The 8,637-nt window shown below is 48.3% G+C and overlaps 1 long non-coding RNA gene across 1 annotated transcript in view; it reads right to left on the bottom strand.

The window, feature by feature from the left end:
• Window positions 1-321: 321 nt before the first annotated feature.
• LOC103600479 overlaps window positions 322-8,637 on the bottom strand; it is an 81,737-nt gene continuing 73,421 nt past the window's right edge. Inside the window, exon 3 of the long non-coding RNA XR_551391.1 lies at window positions 322-414. This is a non-coding gene — a long non-coding RNA (uncharacterized LOC103600479). The remainder of the gene's footprint in view (window positions 415-8,637) is intronic.

Raw genomic sequence — 8,637 nt, 5'->3', positions numbered from 1 at the left:
GAGATTCAGTTTACTTAGTCTAGGGTGAGCCTGGAAGAAGGTTTCCAAAAGCCTGCTAACACAGGTCATTCTAAGAGGCAGCAAGGACCGAGCCCCCCCCCACACCCACTGCCAAGCACTAGAAATGACAGGTCGGGGGTATTCTCCACGTGCTACCTCCACCCTGTGCCTAGCCCTGCAGTTACTGCAAACCTGGGGACTGCAAAGAGCTGAGAACATGGGAGCTGGAAGGTCACCCTTCCTCCGAGAAAGGGCACTCACCTTTACAGCTTAAACCCATTGTGAAGCATCTCGGGAGGCCCAGCACTCACAGCTCCTTGGGTTCGGGTGCCTCCAGTACCTCTGCACTATAAATCAGTGATCTCCAGGCCAAGTGGAAAACAGGAGGTGTCCTCTATATCTCGCAGGGGCCGGCTGTAGAGTAGAAATGTGCTAAAAGTGAGATCCTGATGGTCTCTTTTTAATTTTTAGAGGCCCCCTTTCATTTCATATTTCCAGAAAAAAATAAATGATAGTTGGCAAGGGTTAGCAATTTATCACTACCAATCTGGATTTGGGAAAGTCAGCTTCATAGTTAATCGGCCAAGAATTACATTTTCCTACACTGACCTGGCAAGAACATTTCCAACATAATGGCTTAGAAACCTTTCTTTGAGAAAAGAAGTGAGTTAGGATTAAAGGAGGAAACTGTCCCTTTCTCCCGCTACCACAGTGAGTGAATTTGGACACTTTTGGTCAAAGAAGCAAAAAACTGCACACCTCATAGACTAAAGGAGGTCCAGTTTGCTGAACAGAGCAGGAAAACAGGCAAAGACATAGGGGAAAGGCAGTAAAACCATCACAGCTATCCACAAAGGCTGTCAGGAAAAGCCATCTCTGAAGGGGGATAAACTTCAAACTTTTTAGGCCTGGACCAAGGAAGCAGGAGACGGAGGCCAGCGACAGACTCCAGCAAGAACTCTGTGGAATCACCTGTGATCAACATTGTCTGACTTAATAATCTAAGAGGGAGAAATAAGGCTTTTGATTAAGACCTTCAAACGAAAAGGCAGAAATCACCAAAGCTTTCATCTCTCGTGTGCGTTTTCACCTCTCCTCTTCTCTGGCAGTTATTAAGAGACAGACAATTAGAGAAACAGTGGCAGCCCGTGATCTTGACTGTCCCCATTCTGGCTGGAGACTTGGGAGCTGCCCTAGTGGTGGCTTCAGACCCGTGCAGCCCTCATGACTTGCTTTGCATCTAGAAGGTGATTTCTGCACTTCACCACAGTTGATTCTTCCTCTTCCAATTAAGTATTACTGCAGTCATTCTTCCCCGATGCATTATTCATTGAGCATTAATCCCCTTAAAATTGGTCTTTGCAGGGAAACTTTGCTTTCTAAAAATCAGTATGCATTTAATAAAGGCAGTTGGTCCCAGCTTTGCGGATGGGCAAACAGCCTGATAAAGGCAAAGCTGTGGCCTCCCAGCTTCTCCTCGCTTGCACTGCTGGCTGCATCTCTGCCACTCGGTGAAATACATTTTCTGCCTCTCTCGGCTAATAGACTCTCTTCAAAAATGGAAGTTAATCCTCGGGCAACACAATGTTAAACTGCTCAAGGAAGAATTAAATATTTCAGAAGAGAAGATGGTAAAAAATGGCAAGTGCTATTTTAGATTCTTTGAAAATTTAAGTAGAAGAGCGAAAAATAGAAAGCAGCTTGTACTTGGTACAGTGGATCTAAGTTCACTTTTGAGAGATTCTTAATAATGTGCAGGGAGACAATGAAAACCGTAGCCCCAGTATGAAGAGGGGACCTGGCTGCTCCAGTTAGGAGGAGCATGTGCCTGAGTTTCAGGGGCCCAGAGACTGTTTGAATCCCTTAGGTGTGGAGAGAAAATGTGATTTGGAAAATGAAAACTGACCCACTTTCGTTCTCCTCACAGTAATGTAACAGAAAGCAAAACCCTCACTCTTGGGAGGAGTGGGTACTGGAGTCTGCCACCTTGGGATGGGGGTGTCTGGCTGCCAGGGTCACCATTCCCCTGACTCTGGACCTTGCTGGCCTCTTGGTGCCTCTGCTGACTCAGGTGAAAAGCAGGAATGCATGGAGAGAGCCCACCTAGCAGGGGAGGTGTGAGGAGGGTTAAACGTGAGGCTGCTGTCTTGGTGAGTGGGGAACAATCAGTACCTGCTAGATTATGATGATACAATAACGACATGGACTTAACCTGGAGACATGGACTTAACCTGGATGGGAGGTGTGAGGAGGGTTAAACGTGAGGCTGCTGTCTTGGTGAGTGGGGAACAATCAGTACGTGCTAGATTATGATGATACAATAACGACATGGACTTAACCTGGAGACATGGACTTAACCTGGATACATTTTTACCGCAGAGGTACAAAGAGAAAGCACTCTTCCCTCTGTCGATGGAGAGCTAGGTAATTGTAAAAATGCTGCAATCATTTTTCTATCCTGTGCTTCTACAATCCAATTTATTGCCCTGTTCCTCACAGCTGCTGTCCAGGGCCCATGAACTGCAGTTAAAACATATTAGCTGGAATCAGAATAGCAGGTCCGAGAATTTATGTACTTACGGCTTGCCTTAAAGAGGCATAAGTGATGTGACTTCCATTGTTTTAATTTGCTCTGCCTTGTGTCCCTTTGCCTCAGGGTTCTCAGAAGGGACGCCAGTTCCCAGGCATGTGCTCCTGGTGGGGCTCTGCACATGTATGCATGTGGCTGCTGGGAGAGAATGGGCTGGGGCCAGTAAGCCATCTGCCAGAGAAGGAAACTTCTTGGCACCTGCTGCCCCAGTATGTGGCTGTTCTTCTACCCTGCAGGCTCCTGCCACCCAGGCAGGTGCCTGTGTAGGTCCTGAAGGTGTCTCCATCTCCTACACTGTAGAGTGTGGATTCAGAGGCTGATCTGGCCTCTGAAATCACTCGTGGTACAGGGGCAACTCCCATCGCTTTTCAAGCCTTGTGGTTTTGCAGACCAGTGCTGGGTCTCCACAATGGGGATCAACTGCGGTGAGGCAGAGTACCCAGTTGAGGAACATGGCCTCCTGAGAAGACCTGCTGGGGTTTCACTCCTCACTTTGCCACTTCTTAGCTGTGTGGCCTCAAGTGAGTCCCTTAGCCTCTCCAGGCCTCAGTTTCTCCATCTGTGAAGTGGGAATAATAAAACCTACCATGGGGGCTAAGAAGAATTAAATGAGAATGCTTTCAAAGCATGGAGTGGAGTAAGAGTCTTAGATGCCGGCTCTATTATTAGAGGATTTGGATGTCTGGTTCTTCCTAAGCTAATGTGGCATCACAGCTCCAGACCCTCAAACACTCCTGCCTAACACTCTTTAAAGTCCTAAGGAGGCCTCCATGCCTCTCCCTGCAATGCCCCCCGCCCAAGTCTCTGCCTGTCTGAGTCCTATTGCTTTATGCCAGTCTCATCTCAAATGCCGCCAACTCCCCGAGGCCTCTCCAGTTCCCTGCTGGCCAGCTGTCTCTCTTCCTCTCCCTTGGCCTTCCATTGCACCTTATAAAAGCAACTTGGGCTGCATTATGGACTGACAAGTGTCATCACTGCCAGGGTCCTTGAGGCTCTAGACACAGTGCTTGTGTCTTATATATCCCTCTATCTGGCTTTTTCACCTCACTTGTCTGTAGCTTGCACTTAGTAGGTGCATGACACACTTTGGCTGAACTGTAAACTTGCTCAACCCAACTAAATAACCCAGCCTGCAGAGATCCCCAAATCAGGGTCTGGCAGTTTTATGTATTAGGGGTCCAACTCAATCATATACAAATGCAGCAGATCCAGACCTTCCCAGACCCTGAAACAAACCACTGCTGCTGAGGCCACCAGGAACAGTGCTACAGTTGGGTACCAGGAAAGCAGCCCCTAACAATGAATCCCTCAGGGTCTGAGGTGGCCTGAGGTGGGAATGGGACTTTTCCTCGAAGGAATGTACCTAGACAAAAGTCCTGGATACAGATGTTTGTAAAACACACAGAGGAAGGCACACAATACCTAGTTCTACACTGAGACCTTGACATTGTTAGATTGCAATGTTCTAATTAAGGAGCTGTTCAAATTTGGGTTCCCTGAACTTCCAAACTCCAAAACGATTGAGGCTTTCAATGAGTATACCTGGTTAGGGTGCCAGCTGCTCCAGCTGCTTCTAATGCTAGAGAGCAGTTTTAGTAGCTTGGGTTCTGGGACTGGGTAGGCCTAGTACTGCTATTCCCAACCAAGTGCCCCTGGTCAAATGTAGTGATCCATGCATGTCCCAGACTCCTTCTCTATGAAATGGGAAAGTGACTGTACCCCCACCTCCCAGAGGGGCTCGCACGGCAATAAGCCATTGCGTGTAAGGTGCCTGGTACAGCCCCTGGCATACAGTAAGTGCTCACTAATGCTCACTGTTATTAAAATACTGCTACACTTGCTGCCCCCTCAGGCTCTCTGAAGTGAGGGCGTGATTCCACTTGGAGTAAATTAAGTCTCCATAATTTAGCACGAGCCAGAGATTATAGGTGAACTTGTTTTGCATGGTGAGTTTGAATGGGTATGAAGAACACAATCAAGAAAGAGAGAAGAAAATGACTCTGCCTTTTAAAAAATCATGTTTAAAAGGCAGTAGAACAGGGTGGAGGGTGTTGGGGCTGGAGAGAGGAGATTGGATGAGTTTTTCTACATCATAGACCTTAATTTTCAAAATAAACTGTCTCATGACTACATCCCTAGCTCTCATCACCCCAAGATTAGAACTAAATCAGGGAGATTGGATGAGTTTTTCTACATCATAGACCTTAATTTTCAAAATAAACTGTCTCATGACAATAACTACATCCCTAGCTCTCATCACCCCAAGATTAGAACTAAATCAAGGAACAAGTGAAAGGCGGGTTCCACCTTATAATGCGCCTGAGTTGAGAAGCCAGAACACTGGCTGTCCACCATCTGACTTCCTCTTGGTGAAGGAGGGAGGGCCCAAAGTGAGGGTCAGAGAAATCTCCATCCTCAAGTGCCCTGTGCTTTTCAAATCCAGTAAAAGTAGGTAACAGCCCTTTTCAGGTAATGAGAGAAATGGATGCTGGGGACCTGCCTTTTTTGAAATTTACTGGTAACAGTCACAGGGGAGGGAGGCCAGCCTTGCAGTCGGCAGTGTTAAGGAGGTGTGTAAAGGAGCTCATGAAGTATCTGCCTCCACATATGGACTCAAATCACCCCAAGAAGTTGAAGGAAACCACTTTTAGCGTGTTCAGGGGGTGAGCAGGGGGAGAAGAGTAGTGGTAAAAAAAAAAAACATCCAGCTTATGAAACAGAGAACCATTTCAAAAAGGATGCCACGGCTTTTCTTAGGTAACTTACAATGTGCATGAAAGCTTTTTGCCTCCAGCAGCAGCTGCTTTTAAGCGGCACCCAGTGTGTACCAACAGAGAGTGTCTCCTGGAGATGCAGGGCTTTATTTATTCAGAAGGGCAGCAGAGGGCGGTGCGGCAGGGTAGATGTGCTCACAGCTGTGTGCTGCACTTTTTAGTGTAGATGCTTGCCATCTGCTTCTCATACCTGGGATCATATAGCCTCTTGTTTGGTTTTTAAATCCTAATCTTTAGAAAAAGTCTCCCAAAGCCTCGCTATTCACAGTGTGGCGCCAGAGGCCAAAAGCACCGTGTTGGAAAGCCAGTTAGAAATGCAGATCCTTGGCCCAGCTCCAGACCTGCTGGATCAGAATATGTGTTTAACAAGATCCCCACACGTACACAAGAAAGCATGAGGGCCTGCCCTTGGGCAAACCTTGTTAACACGCAAATTCTGATGAATTGAAGAGGCAGAGGAATGGGCTGCTTCCTACCAGGCTCCTTGTTGAAGGAAATTATTCTCAAGCACCAGTTGGGTCAGTCTTTCAGGGAAATGGAACCAAGGGGAAGTATAGTTGGAAATTCTGGTTTCTGTTAATTTCATAAAAGCAAATGACAGGACAGGAAATCTCATCACTTTTCACTCTTCATCATCTCTACTCAGTCTTTGCAGGTTACTAAAGTGTGTGTCTTCTTTTCTAATTATCATTTTTCCCCCTGGAGCGAGGACTGACCATCCCCCCCTTTCCCATCTGGGTTGTTCTCCAGGCATCACCCCACTCCCACTCCCTTCCATCCTCTCCCCTGGTCACAGGCATCACAGCCGAGCTCCTGGCCTCCAGCCGGCACCTGCCCAGGACCCGCCCCCTCCTGCTTTCACCATCCCTTTAACCAGCCACTATGTCAGGCTGCATCCAGCCCCATCCTGCCTGCCTCCCAACAGCCTGCAGTTTGGCTGTGATGTTTTTGCTTCCAGGAGGCTGACACATGGTAGAGTCCTCATTAATGGCTCCCTTCCCTCCTGGCAGAAAAGGGGGGTCAGGACACCGGCTCGCTGGGTGTCAGGCCCCTCTCCACACAGGCCTGTCTCCCGTTCAGGTCCCTGCTGTTGACTGCCACCATTACCAGTCCTGGGTACTGCACCATCTCTGTGGCTTCTCACCTCTCTGCACACGATCCCTTCATTAAATTCTCCTTGAATTACTCAACTTGAGGGTGCCATCTGTCTCCCTCCTGGGCCCTGACCACTGACACACACCTTGCATTCTTGAAGGTCCCAGTGCATGTCCCCCAACATGTCATATTCAGAATATCTGAAATAACTGATTTTACTCCTCTCGTCCCTTCCAGGGGCACTGCCACTCGCCCTGCCTGGGGTTCAACCTACTACTACCTCACCCCCCACCCCTTGTCAGACAGTCTCAGAACTGTCAAGCTGGGGCAGGTCTTTGAGCTTCTGGTCCAACCCAACATGAACACTGATGCTTGGCCAGCACTGCCCAAGCAGGCCTGGCTGGTTTAGGATGTGGGCACACACACCCCTTCCATACTTCCTGCCCATGCTCCATCTCAGGGTCTTGATTCTCTCATCAACTCCTTGATGGTTTCTCCCTACCAGTCCCTCTCACTCAAGTCATTCCACCCACGGTGGCAAATAAATCCTCCTAAAAATGCTGTTTTAAACATACCACCCACCAGCTTGAAACTGCTCTTGGCTTCCCAGTTTGCACAGCCCCAGGACAGCCTGCGGCCTCCTCGCTGTGGCTCACATGAGTCCCCGGGCTGCCCAGACCAGCGCAGCCTCCACCCCTGCTCCTGGTTGTGCTGTACCCCGTGGAGGGTCGGTCTCAATCGAGGGCATTCTTCTGGAGTCCAGATCTGGCTCAGGAACCCCTGGGGGCTCTTACTCTCTCATTTTCTATAGTCTCTTATTTTCCATCCCATTTATTATTAAACAATTAACCATGTCCTACTTCTGGCTGCTTTGAATGGCTAACGTTTACCTTGTCAGTAGCCCCCGCCTGACCACCCCAAACAACACTCTCTGGAGGCACAACTCCTTGTCCTGTGTGTCTCCACGTCTCTCTCAGGATCTAGCAGAGCCCAGCACAAATGGAAGGTGCACAAGAGACAGAGTGTGACCTTCTGCTTTATGACAGGAGCATAAATGAATAAAAGATAGCAAAGGCCTTTTTGGAGTCTCTCAGTGTCCTGTGAACCAGACAAGGTGCAGTGACAGTCTTGCCAACCTCTATTGTCTTCCAAATCACCCAAAATGAGGTTTCCAGTTTCTATGCTCTGTTTTCTATATAAATCGGGCATCATTACAACTGATTAAATATATTGCAAATTCTACATAAATATAGGTTATGGCTTACAGGTGTTTTTCTCCAAAGGTGCTGAAGTGTGGTCTACATTCTGACCCTCATATGAGACTGTCATGTGAGATCGTAACACCAGCCCAGCTCAGGTGCAAGCCACCTGTCAAATCTTACCTGGAAGGTTGCAGTCTCTTCCCAACTGGCTGCCTCTCCTTACCCTCACCCAGTCTAATCCATGCTCCCCATTGCAGCAAAAGAGATTTTTTAAAAAAGAAAAGTTGATCATGTCATTCTCTGCCACCCTAACCTTTCAGTTTCCTGAAGGCCATCACCCTGCTGTCCTCTGTCAGGATGGCTCACCCCTCCCCGACCCCTCCTCAGTGGCCCGCACCCAGCAGCCTCATTAACCCATCCTTCAGGTTTTTGCCTAAATGTCATTTAATACCTGTCTACATGCCCTCCTGCCCACCAGACATAAACTAAGAGGCAGAGATTCTGGTCTGATCCCTTCATACCTGGTGCAGAGCACAGTGGCACCAGCAAGTGCCAGGGGGATGTGGGTGGGGCAGCACCTGTTACAGTTGGCACGGGAAGGATGGTTTGGTTTTGTCTTTGAAGCAGATTAACATTAAACCCATTGTACAAGAAAGAAAACCAAAAGGTGGAAGCAGCTCAAGTATCCATGGACAGATGAATGAATCCACAAAACGTGGTCTATACGTTCCTGTGCATAGTAGGTCCTCACGGTGTCACTTTCAGTTGCCTCATGATGAAACACTAACAGAGTGGAATTCAAAGTGAGGCAAGTCACTGAAGGGCTTTACTCCCTGACACCAGGAAGCTTTATTCTTGTTCAAATTAACCTGAGCTGTAATGCCCAAGAAAACCTGCCCTGTTTCTGCTGTAGAGTCCTCAGCTGGGGAGGGAGGTGACAATGCTGGCTGAGGTCCCAGCACCTGCAGGGACAGCA

This window comes from Galeopterus variegatus, unplaced genomic scaffold (assembly GCF_000696425.1).
Source record: "Galeopterus variegatus unplaced genomic scaffold, G_variegatus-3.0.2 Scaffold3365, whole genome shotgun sequence".
NCBI classification, from domain to species: domain Eukaryota; kingdom Metazoa; phylum Chordata; class Mammalia; order Dermoptera; family Cynocephalidae; genus Galeopterus; species Galeopterus variegatus.
Note: the sequence above shows the minus strand (reverse complement) of the source record. Positions and strands in the feature narration are given on the sequence as shown.